Here is a 12,255-nt window from a genome sequence, read left to right as displayed (position 1 = left end):
GTGTCCTTCAAAGACAGGAAGAGAACCCGCTGTGTCAGCAAATATCCGGCTCAAGAGTCCTTAAATGAAACAAGGGGAAACACCAGCCGGTGGTGCACAGTGGATTTCAGAGAAATCATTTTGTCTGTTTTGTTTTCTAATGTCATTTATTTGTATTTATTTTTTCAGTAACTCGACTCAAATATTTCCACTCTCTGATTTATTTGTGTGAAATTCAGCATCTATCTTTTTGGATGTTGTCATGGAATAAGAAGAGAGGAGACACATTGGTCATGATGGGCATTTTATTCCAGTGTTTTCACTTAACTTTGAGTTATTTTTAAATAACTTGAGAAATATGTTAAATAAGTTACTTTTTAACTCATCTAATGGCATTCAGAAGCCTTATGGCTGCTATTAGTGAAGTGCCATCTTTGAGTTACACAGACTATTTATTCCCAACTCTATATGTATGCACTCAATCTTTACATGATTCTCAAGTCAAAATAATCCTTATTTATCTCATACTGGAGTTGGGTGCACCCCCTCTGTTCATCCTCTGTGTGAAACAAACCATTTTATCTCCTCACACTCAAAGGCCGCCCTCTTTTTAAACCAACTTTCTGCTCATTGATTAGTTACCCCTCCCAACTGGAGGTTGCGCAGCAGGTGGGTGGAGATGCAAGTGCTTGCACCTAGATCTGTGTGCCTGAGGTAACCATGTTACAAGTATAGAGCCAACAGCAGAAAAAATATCTGTAACAGAGCATAAAGAGCAGTGGTTGGTTCATGTTTAATTACTTGTACATTCACTGACCTCAGAATTCAAAGCTTTAGCCATGTTTCCTTATGCTGTTTAATTCTAGTATTTTACTTTTAAAGTATGTTAAAGTATTTCATTTAATAGATCAGGCTGCTTCTTTGTTTTTACTGCTGCCATCATTCCCTTCGCATACACAGAAAAGGCTACAGCTGAACAAGGAACAAGTTCAGGCTTGCCTCCTGGTGTGCAGTCATAAGTCCTTCTGGGAAATGTAGGAAACCACTGACTTCGTCAAATACAGGGAAAGTTAAGGGGCAAAGGAACACATGTAGACAAATTAAGTTTTGCCCTTGCTTAAAGCGTTTAAATAACCGTGAATGCCATTCTTGTGATTCTCCAATGGCCTTTTTCTGGATGTGGATTTTACGATTCTCATTAAAACTCTGCCCAGGACATTAAAAATTGTTCCTCAATAAAACATCTTTTTTTGTCCATGAGTCACATGAAATGCAGTCATGTTTTTGTGGTGAGAGACATCTACTTGCTCATCTGCTATCTATTGTCAATGTTTTTGTGGGGGCTGGAAAGTCACGATGTTCACTGCTGACATTAAAGTTTTGTTCTGATAACAGCTTCTTTTAGAGACCATGTCAGAAGATTTAAAAAAAAAAAGTCTAAAGTCTTTCACGCAGATCTGATTGGAAGTGGATATTATGTTGCACTGTTCAGTTTGCCCATTCATTGTGATCAAAGCTGCTAACACCAAAGCAACAAGTCTTTCAGCCACACAGCTAAGTTAAACTGCTAAAAAAAATAATCTTCTGAACTGAAAAGTCCCTTTGAGATTGCTTTACAGTTTGCAGGTTGCTGTTGCAGTTGTCTGATATGTAAACTTGCACAACTCATGTCATCAGGTTTTATTTGGTGCATAATTAGGGAGTATTTCAACATCTTGCATACAAATTGCAGCCAGTCCTCGCAACCTTCTAGTGGCTAAAGCAATCACAATGAACTTTTTGGTGCAGCACCTGCTTTCTTCATTTTCACCCAGCTATTGCCACTTGTCAGCTGACTGATTAATAGATATTTTTCCCCTAGGTTCCCACAAGCCTAGGGAGCCAACAGCTCTCTAGGCCTGAACCCTAAATATCTGATAATTTCAAGACTGCACTTTGGCAAAGTAATGTTCCCCTTTTGCTCTCCAAATCCAAATCAAAGCTTGCTCAGATATGATTGGTCAGTATAACTTGGACAACAACTTGACTACAAACTGAAACCTGAATGTTTGTGGCATCAAAAACCTAGTTTGTACTGGATCTAGTTCCAACTACCAACCTTGTGATTTGCAGAACATCCGCTCAACCGCCTGAGCTAACAAATTCAACAAATGTGCTTAATTGTTGCTATTTATTGATATTTGTTTTCTTGTTATAGGTAATATTTTTAGTCTTGACTTTGCAATTTTGTTTTAGACAGAAGATCTTTCAACCCTGAAACTACAATGTGACATACACACGTATGCCGATGATGTGATTTATTTCCTTAACAAAACAAAGTTGGAAATTTGTTGACATTTGTTGTGTCAGCAGTTGAATATTCTCTGGTCATCTCTGTGTATTCATTAATAATTTCTGATGTTTTCAGATGATGACCAAGCTGTCTGCTGTGGTGAAGGTAATTTTATAGTAAACTTAGCTGGCATGAAGGCAGCTCCCACCCCTCTTGCCCTGCACCCATCTTCTCTTCTCTCTTTCTTTTTTTTATTTATATATATGCCTCTCCACCACAAGCCAGTCCAAAGAGCATCTGGTTCCTCTTGGGCCTGCGGTCACAACACTGACAGAGTGCCACATCAAAGCTCTTTCTATTCAGCCCACAGAGAAGAGAGGAGAGCAAAGAGGGAGGAAGAAGAAGAGAGAAAATCTGGGACAAATTCTGTTTCACACACATACCGCAAATCTGTCTTTGCTCATGGAAAAAATAAAGTGCAGCTCACATCAGTGGTGTTGCGTTGAGAATCCATCAATCTTTGCAACTGCTTCACTCATACAGATAGTCTGAGTTTGGCTCCCACGCTCATCCTTTTTACAGCCTCACAGGCTTTGGGTGGACATTTTTCTATTGTCAGTTTTTATTTTATTAGTGTTGCATCATTTTTAAACAGACCGTCTGAGTGAAACTGTGACGACAGGATTTAACGTGTGTTTGAAAAAAGAAATCAAAAGGAATTCCCGAACAAACAAATCTGCGCTGTGAAAAAGATCAGCGGCGATCAAAAGTCCTCTTAATGCCTTTCCCGTCTTCAGGCTTGGGCACGTACATGCACACTGAGGCACACTGAGAGATCAAATGTTGAGGGCTGTGATGGCACGTTTTGAAATTCGACCCTCCAGCAATTTTCCTGTCATTCAGAGGCACCAAAACACAAACATGAGTGTACCTGCCTTTTCCTGCTTCTCCGTGTGAGACAGCTGAGATCTGAGAGAAGAGTTTTTTTACTCTGTTCAGACATGTTTTGACGATTGATGAGAAGAATGATGAATTGCTATTAAATTGCATTTAGGCTCTGCTCTATGTCATCTAAATTAGTAACAGATGAAAGCTGAGTGGTGAGCAGGGCTAAAAAGCAAAGGGAAGACTGACTCAAACCCACCAGTGCTGTAGTGCTGCTGGGCAAGAATACCTGCATAGATTCCTCAGCTAGCACGCTTTTGTTTTAATGTGTAGTGAAGATGTTCATCTCTTCTGACAGCTGTGAGTCAGATTAAACCAGAAAGATGTTCAATCCATCACTGCACAGTAAATCTTCAACCAAAATCCAACCCAGTATTTTACAGTTTTAAATATTGAGGTGCTTGGGCTTGTGCTCCACCTCTCCACCAGCTTTCATGAAATTCTGCTCGGTGGTTTAGCCCCGTCAACTCACCTCAGCAAGGGTCTGATCCAGTCTTTTGTGACAATAGGACGTTTTGTGGTTTTAAACTGTTTGTCCAGGCTGAGTAAATATTCATTTAAGAATTTCAAAATAATGCAAACAGTCACTTAATTATTTCCAGTTTAGGTGAGTCAGTTGTGTATATTGTAGCCTCAGCTTCTTCTTCTTTCTGTACATGAGTGGCACACGCTGTGGCCTTCTGCTGCCTCAGCCCGTCACATTGGACATGTTGTGTATTCAGAGATTCTCTTCTACATACTGTACCTTGGTTGTAACAAGTTATTATTTGAGCTTCGGTTGCCTTTCTATCAGCTCAAAGCAGTCTGATCATTCTCCTCTGACCTTTGGCATCAACAAGGTTTTCTCCCAGAAAACTGCCTCACACTGGATAGTTTCTCTTTCTCAGTTCCTTCTGTTTAAACCCTAGTGATGGTTGTGTGGGAAAATCCAAGTATATCAGCAGTATTTGAAATACGCAGACCAGCCTGTCTGGCACCAACAACCATGCCAAAGTCTCAGTTAAATCACCTTTCTTCTTCTTTCTGATGCTTGGTGTGAACTTCAGTGGGTCACCTTCACCAGTTCTACATGCCTAAATGCGCTGAGTTGCTGCCATGCGATTGGCTGATTAAATATTTGCGTTTACGAGCAGTCGAGCAGGTGTACCTAATAAAGGGGACAGTTAATGTATGTATGATATATTTTTAATTTAACCGTGAGTAATTCGCAGCTAATGAAATATATAAATGGCAGCCATGTGCTAATGTCACCTCAGGAACCAAGGGTCAAAAACCCTCTGGTTTCAGGCTATCAAGGAAGTGCAAAGGCCAAATCCAGCTGTCATTTTAGCAGACAGAGCCAAGAACATATACAAGAAAAACAGAAATACCAAAACTGGAGGTCAAATTTCATTAAAAAGGTTTATGCACTAACATTTACTGTGCATTTTATCATATTGTTAATACTTAAGAGTAACAGTACAAAACAGGACAGAAACATGGATGACCTGTTTAACGAGACGCTACTGAATAACTACTTAATGCCAAAAACTAATATTGGGGTAATCAGCAATAAATGAGCCTGAAAGTGGGGTGTTTTATGATTAATTATGACTAATGAGTCCCTAATATTACATATGTATATAACATAATAAATTATCGCAGCTCTTAGTGTATAATCTTAGCTTCAGCTTTCTTATTCCAACATGTTTCTCATCAAAAAGGGTCTCTCGCTCGCTCTCTCGCTCTCTCATAGATGTTTACAGCATCCAAATGTAAAACCTTTAATGAGTGGCACCAACCGTCAAAGTAGATTTATTGATGTGGAAAGTTCTTTTTTATTACATTAAACTTTCATCTCTCTAAAGCTCTGCCATAAATAAGGATGTCATCAATGTGTGTGGGTTTGGGGGGTTTTGTGTTCTTTTAAAAAAAAAAAAAACCAGATCTTTAAAATAGTTCCACAAATTTACTAAATCTCCTAAAAGTGGTGCCACGGACTTTAAATGTAAATGATGGATGCCTTTTGGCCTTTCTCCATCTCCCAGCGTTGTTGCAATTCTGCCATAACTTCTTGTCAGTGAGTTGTGTGATTTGTGCCACTTGTGTGCAGGACGTTCTGGATGGACAGGAAGCATTTCTTTGATGCTTGCAGCTGTCCAACACACCGACAAGCTGAAATCTTTGTGTCTGACTTTGTGCCCAGTGCTACTGTTTAAAAACCGTCAAACCTTTGAGTCCTGTGGCGAAGAAGAAGGAAAAAAACACATTTTGACCTGCAGATACCTCAGATTTAGACAAAGAGACTGATTAAGGCTGCCAACTTTCCAACTTGGCTAGGTTTTGCATCATTTTGACTCATTATAAAAACACACTTTTCACTTCTGATCTATCATTCTTTTCCTGTCTTTACTAAACTTGCTACTAGCTTGTACTCACTACAGCCTGTACATACTTATAGTTATAGAATATTCACAACATACTTCATACCGTGTACATTATAACATACCATAATAGACCCATTTCTGTAATATACTCACATATCTATATTATTGCTAATATATATTGTAATATATCTATCTCACTAAAGCACTTCTGGATGGATGCAAACTGCATTTCGTTGCCCTGTACCTGTGCATGTGCAATGACAATAAAGTTGAATTCTATTCTATTCTAATTCTAATTCTACATGCAACAAATACAACATGTGTTTCTTTTTAAATATTTGCCACTTGCCATATATAGATTTTCTGTATATTAATTGCTTTTCAACAATCAATAAAACTACGGAAGAAAATTTAATAACTCTAGGCTGAGGATTCATATGGTGAATGTCTGCTGGGCATTTCCTAACATATTTGAATCAGAAAATTTTTGCATTCACTATTTGACAATTAAATTGGCATTCAGGGGAAAAAAAACTCTGACTCTTATAAACTAGATGTTGGCCCTGTGTCTATAGAAAAGATTGTGCACTGAGTTCTCCTATTGGACACTAGTAGACAGTACATAAAGTTTACGTAATCAGATTAACAAAAAAAAGTACCCATAACAGATGGTTAATAGGCTTACATTTGAAAAATTGTGTAATTAAAGCTGTATTTGTCAAGAAATGGTTGATTACTTTTTGATGGCTTCAATCACAAATATGTACTCATAAAAAAAGGATCTGATCCAGTCATATGTAAAAAACTATACTTTCATAGGAATTCTAATCCTATGAAAGTAATGCTAATCAAACCACTTCATTAACTGATCTTAAACAAGAGTGGACTTGTATAAAAGCAGAAGCTTTGGCCATTGGCAGGTCTAAAGCATCCATGATTGTTTAAACAACATGCCACAATATTCCCAGTTGTGGACATCCCAGCAAATTCACCCAAAGGTCAGACCATGCAATAGCCAGAGAAACGGCAAAAAACCCCAAGAGCTACATCTCGGCCTCGGTTAGGATGTTAAACATTAAAATTCCTGGAGTGTTTGGAAAGACTGCAAAGAGAAAGCTTCTTCTCTAAAAAGAACATGGCAGCATGGGTTAGGTTTTGCATAGTTGCCACTGCACAAACCACAGGACTTCTGGAACAATGTCAGCCTTTGAAGAGATCAGACCAATATAGTCCGTGATGTAGAGCGGCACATTTGGTGAGAACTGTAGCGCACGGTGGTGGAGGTGTAATGATTTGGTTTTGTTTTGCAGCCACGGGTCCTCGGCACCTAACAGTCACCGAGTCAACCATGACCTCTTATGTATACCAAATTGCTCTAGAGAGACATCTGTCTGGTCCAAACTGTGTCATTGCAACAGGACAATGATCCCACACAAAACAACAAATCTACAACAGAATGTTTGAAAAAGCAAAGAATCAAAGAGAGGCAATGGCCCAGTCAAAGTCCAAACCTCAGCCCGGCTGAAATGGTGTTGCTGGACCATAAAAGAGCTGTGTTTAAACAAATGCCCACAAACCTCAATGAACTGAAGCAATATTGTGAAGAAGTGTGGGCCAAAATTCCTCCAAAACAACGTGACATACTGATAAAGTCACACAAAGAACAAAGCATGGGGTAGTTATGACTTGGATTTTAATAGGACTGCACAGAGTACTGTGAAAATGTTTCTTTGGCGTGATTGTATCAATAATATGTCCAACTGCAAAGTAGTTTTTGCACTGAAAATCTGTGAAGACGGAACAAATATTTGTGAGAAGTTTTGTGGCGAGGTGAATCTTTGTGCAAAATTGTCAGCGTTTGATTTTGAAGTTACCCAAAAGTGTCCAGAACGGGCTACGTGTTTTTATAAGATTCCTTTCGCATTATTACGCCAGCTGCAGTGAGAAATGCATTTCTAATTCAGTTACTGATTACATTTTACAACAATGTGAGTGATCTGTCACGGAGAGAGGTGCGGCTGATGTTTTCAGGCTCTCTCCTGAAAGATATTTCTATCATTTCCTTCGATATTGCCAGAAAAGAGACAGGGATCGTTATACAACAGATGACAAAAGAACGTGTGGGATAGGAGTTCAAACCAAGCACATTTTCTCACGTCCTCACAGCTGTTCGTGCTCAAAATTGAAGCTGCTTGACCAGCCAACATTCACTCTTAATAAAGTGCACTTGTATCGTTATCTTTTTATGTTTTTTTCCTCGTACATCTTCTTTTCAAACACGTTAAAATCATTTGTCATGTATATCTATGTCATAATCAGACCTTTTAACATAAACTGCAGCTTCCACTGGTTGAAGATATCTGCTCCGGCAGTCCAGGATAGTGCCAAGTCATCCTGTGTGTTCACAAGCAGTTGGCACCAGGGAGGACAAACAGTGGCCTGTCAGAGAAGGCCAGAGGCCCCTGGACGGGCCAGAGGCCACAGAAACCACAAGAATCCCAACTCTGGCAAGGCAGAGCAACAGCTTAGCCCTCTTTTAGGTCCGTGTAGAAGGAGAAACAGGCATGCATCATGGATCCATCCTGCATCATGGATTCCAGTGACTTTTAAGACTGTTACCTTTTCATGGTTTGTGCACACTGATTAATCTTCTCCCCCGGCTTTATGTTTTCGCTCATTCTTATCCGCTATAAAAAAAAAACCCACAGCCTCAGCAGTCCTGAAAATCGCCCAAGGTAAACAATCCATCACTGAAAACATGACAGCATATGGGTTCTGTCAGTGTTTCGGTTTTATCATTATTCCTGTGTGCCGAGCAGAGTGTTTTCATATCAGCGCTGCACTGGGTTACGCTCTGCTCACTGTCAGTCACCTCACACCCGCAGGAGGACCTGGAGGTCTCTGGGAGGAAGTACCTGCTCAAAAGCTTGTTGTCTCAGAAATGTGGTGTAACATATGGGTTTGTCTGAAGGAGGACAGATTTCAGATTTCAAGCCTCTAAAGCTCAAACACGAAAGCTTCGATTTGCAAATGATAAAATATCTGTTAAATGGTTGATGGAAAGAAAATCAGACCAACTAAATGTGTTCCTTCAGCTTTGGCACTTTTCATCCTTTTGTGTCTTCCTAGCTGTTTTGGGGTTGTTAACATATATTTTCAGGGACAGTTTATCCTTGACCCTGCAGGCCACTTTATTTCAGAGACCTTCTACACAATGGGATCTCTCATTGCACATGGGAGTATTTACCAAGGCAACACAGATGAAAAGACCTCCCTCCAGTCCTCGCCTGCCTCCTCCTTCCTTTCTGTCTCTGCTTCCCACTCCCAGTCTGGATTGACTTAACTGTACTGCTTCATCCGTCTGTGCAGCAGCATATGTTGGCCATACTGGAACTATACTTGGAGCCAGGCCTCTTCAGCTGGGCTCTGGGCTACCTCACATGTTTGACTGCTGTTTGTGAGAGGGTACCACCAAAGAAAATCACTGTTATCCTCCCGAGTTAAACAGTTTTTTTTTTCAGAAGTATGTTTTTTATATCTGAAACACACATTTAATAAATCTTTAAACATGACACTCTATGTTTAATATAATTGCACAATTCCATTAAAATCAATCCTTGTCTTGTGCATCCTTTCTTCTGTTTTTAACACATATCCTCAAACTTATCTTGTATTTAAAAATCATGTGGTTCTCTGCAATGTTTGGCTGCCACCCTCTAACTTGATATACCCACCACAAAGCTGCCGTCAGTATCTCCTCTGTCCTGATATACAGTAACAAATAATCAATGGTTAAACAATTAATGTCTCATAACTCAGTGTGAGTTTAATGCTCACTGCGTGCCACTCCCTTCTCATTCCGCCTCTTGCAACGCTCTCCAGAAATGACACAAATGTCTGCAGGGAGACATGAAGAAAGAGGCAAACAGAAAACAGCACAGTCATCCAATTCTCCAGAACACAGGCTTAATCAGAAACAGAGAGAAAGCATCTTTGAAACGTCCCCTCTTACATTCATCTGCTCTGACATGTTTAGCGACACTGATGATACTTAATGCAAAAAACATGTCAGAAAGAGCCTTGGTGTTTTAAACAGGGAATAACAGCTTTTATCATTTGCAGATAAAATCATAATTGATGTTGACCAAGGCAAAGTTTTTTTGTTTTTTTTTAAAAGATGTTATATTAACCCTTCCTGCAGACAAAAAAAGACGCCAAAATACCTCAGATACAGGCTTTCGGGGGCTTTACTGTCCCATTGAGCCTTTTGACAACCAAAGCAGCTTTATTTCCACCTCTCATAGATCGCATTCCTGCAGCAACACAAAGAGGGTGCAGTGATGCTTTGATTAGCCACACAGGACAACACAAGGGTCAACACACCAGAACAAGCCTCCCCAGTTTCACCTCCCTGCCTCCAGCTTCTCCTCTATACAGCCTTCTTATTAATACCCCTTCCGGGCTTCCTCTAAATCCCATCACTCTGTTTGTCCGGATCTTGCTCAACGGCTTTTCCGGATCCTGAGAAAAGAAGAAATTGAGAAAGGGGAATGAGAGAGAGAGAGGAGGCCTGGAGTCACTCTCCCAGAGCGTGGATACAGGATTAGAGGAAAAAGAGCAAATACCGTGGAGCATACCGAGGGGAGGCAGCAGCGAGGGTTAAGACTCCAAACAATAGGAATTAATTAGAACTCCCTCAGTGGAGCATTGCTCTACTGATTAAGGATTGGAGGATTACTGGATAAGCACATGAAATACTGTTTTTGTATATGGTGAGGCCTCCTTCAAAAAGGCTACTCTTTTAATCTTGAAGGCATGGATATAAGCTTCACCCTGCAAAACATGTTTTAGCACCTTATGACACAAATCGCACCTGGTACTCCAGAACACAAGTTAAAGCTTGTTACACATTTTTAAGGTTGAGGGGAAAAAAACTCAAGCAAAACACATCACATTTATTGTTGACTCAAATAATGGAAATCAAGCTCTCTATGAGAAATTTTTTCTACTTTATGTTTTTTAAATCGCTTTAAGTTTTGTCCACTTTGTTCTTTGATAACAGAGGAAATTAATTTGAAGGTGTCTTGTGACAGAAATCTCTCAGTCCTTTCCAAGCCGTACAATAAATGAACAATAAACAAGCAAAGGAGAACTTAACCCCTTGCCTGTAGATGAGTAGAGTTAGATTCAGCTGGAGGGAGGATGAAGATCAAAGAGTGTGCAAGAAAGTGGCAACATGCAGAAGGTCACACGGATATGATGCCATCCTCTAGGGCAGTGGTGGGGAAACTCCAGGCCTTAAGGGCCGGTGTCCTGCAGGTTTTAGCTGTGTCTTTGATCCAACACAGCTAATTTAAATGACTAAATTCCTCCTCAACATGTTGTGAAGTTCTCCAGAGGCCTGGTAATGACCTAATCATTTGATTCAGGCGTGCTGTCCCAGGGGGATATCTGAAGCCTGTAGGACACTGGCCCTTGAGGCCTGGAGTTCCCCACCTGGAGTTGCTTTAGGGCAGGGGTCCCCAACTAGATGTGTCCGTGATCCAACACAGCTCGTTCAAATAGCTAAATTACCTCCTCAACATGTCTTGCAGTGCTTGCAGAGGCCAACCCTTCAATTTTTACTGTCATTTAATAACACAAAACTGACGAAAGAGCAGCAACTGGCACCCTGAGGATGAGAATGGGCCGGACAGACAAGTGCTGCAGATCTGCAGTGTCCAGTATAGTGTTGGCTTGCGTGTTCAACTTTTGTGATGGACATGTGACAAAAAACTATGAATATAAAATCTGTTTGACTGTCTGACTGAGCTACAGCTTAGTAAGTTTTAAAGGGAAATTAAACTGTTTAAGTTATAGAAAAGCCTGATTGTGGAAGAAGCTGTCTGAAATCTGTGAAGTGTTTTTAGTTTATGCCTCTTCAGGTTAAATTGGTTGGTGCTAAAGGCTGCTAGTTTCTGTAAAAAAACAGAAAAACATATACAAACCTCTATAGCCCATTTTCATTTCTAAATGAAGCCATTAGGTGCTAATACACAGAGATTTAAACCACACTGCTGCACACTGGTGGGGGAAATGTAGTCGAAGGACTCCTGCAGGTCCACCCCTGTTCTTGATGTGCCATACGACACTTTAGTGTATTTGCCTCCCAGTAAGTTGCTAAAAACCTTTTTCAGAGCTGCAGAGATGATCTCTAAAAGATCTTTTTCACTGACTTCTAAATTATTCTAAAGTTTTCTCAAGATCATTTACTCTATAAGTTTTTATTAATTTTGTTCTTTTAACCGATCATTTTGAGTTAAAACTGAGTGAAAGTCATAAATCGATAAGCTTATAATCAATAGTCTGGTGATTATAAGCTAGTAAGATGACGCTAACAAGTAAGTTTTTGATTTTCAATTTTTAAATGGATTTGGTGCTTTTGCAGTGATACAATAGAGTTTTAAAAGCAAATGTACCACAGATGCCTCAGCCTCCAACTTTCAGCCTCCAACAGACTGGGTGAGTGATGGAGGAGCTGGAGTACAGCCTCAGGGTTAAAAGATCAGAGAGAGACAAGAAAACCTCAAATTGAAAAGAGTCGGAAACTCAAGGCCACAGTCTCTCTTTATCAAACACACACACACACACACACACACACACACACACACACACACACACACACACACACACACACACACACACACACATAAC

The sequence above is a fragment of the Astatotilapia calliptera genome, chromosome 18, assembly GCF_900246225.1.
Source record: "Astatotilapia calliptera chromosome 18, fAstCal1.2, whole genome shotgun sequence".
In the NCBI taxonomy this organism is placed as follows: domain Eukaryota; kingdom Metazoa; phylum Chordata; class Actinopteri; order Cichliformes; family Cichlidae; genus Astatotilapia; species Astatotilapia calliptera.
This window is presented reverse-complemented; position numbering follows the sequence as displayed.